Consider the following 827-nt stretch of genomic DNA (forward strand, 5'->3'; position numbering starts at 1 on the left):
GACCAGGAGGTCCATGCGGAAAATACAATATCCCACCCTTTCGACATCCACCATTGCGCAGATCAGGCACCAACACCCACACATGTCCTATACAACGGTGCACCCAACATCACAATAGTACCTCCTGTCACAGCGCACAAACAATGACATGAGTCAAAGACACAGGTCTGACACAAGCATAGAATTGGAGCGCCGCCTCTAATAAGCCAAAGGTGCATCCTGACGTGACAAATCTGATCATGTCACAAGCATTCACTTACTATAATCACTATCAACGAACCTGCCGCCCCCGCCCCCCCCTACACCTTTCCTTACAACAACGTGTAACCTAACCTAACCTAACCTATGTTGTACCTTAACCTAACCTATGTTGTACCTTAACCTAACCTATGTTGTACCTTAACCTAACCTATGTTGTACCTTAACCTAACCTATGTTGTACCTTAACCTAACCTATGTTGTACCTTAACCTAACCTATGTTGTGCCTTAACCTAACCTATGTTGTGCCTTAACCTAACCTATGTTGTGCCTTAACCTAACCTATGTTGTGCCTTAACCTAACCTATGTTGTGCCTTAACCTAACCTATGTTGTGCCTTAACCTAACCTATGTTGTGCCTTAACCTAACCTATGTTGTGCCTTAACCTAACCTATGTTGTGCCTTAACCTAACCTATGTTGTGCCTTAACCTAACCCATGTTGTGCCTTAACCTAACCCATGTTGTGCCTTAACCTAACCCATGTTGTGCCTTAACCTAACCCATGTTGTGCCTTAACCTAACCCATGTTGTGCCTTAACCTAACCCATGTTGTGCCTTAACCTAAC

The sequence above is a fragment of the Schistocerca piceifrons genome, unplaced genomic scaffold, assembly GCF_021461385.2.
Source record: "Schistocerca piceifrons isolate TAMUIC-IGC-003096 unplaced genomic scaffold, iqSchPice1.1 HiC_scaffold_1239, whole genome shotgun sequence".
Taxonomy (NCBI): Eukaryota; Metazoa; Arthropoda; class Insecta; order Orthoptera; family Acrididae; genus Schistocerca; species Schistocerca piceifrons.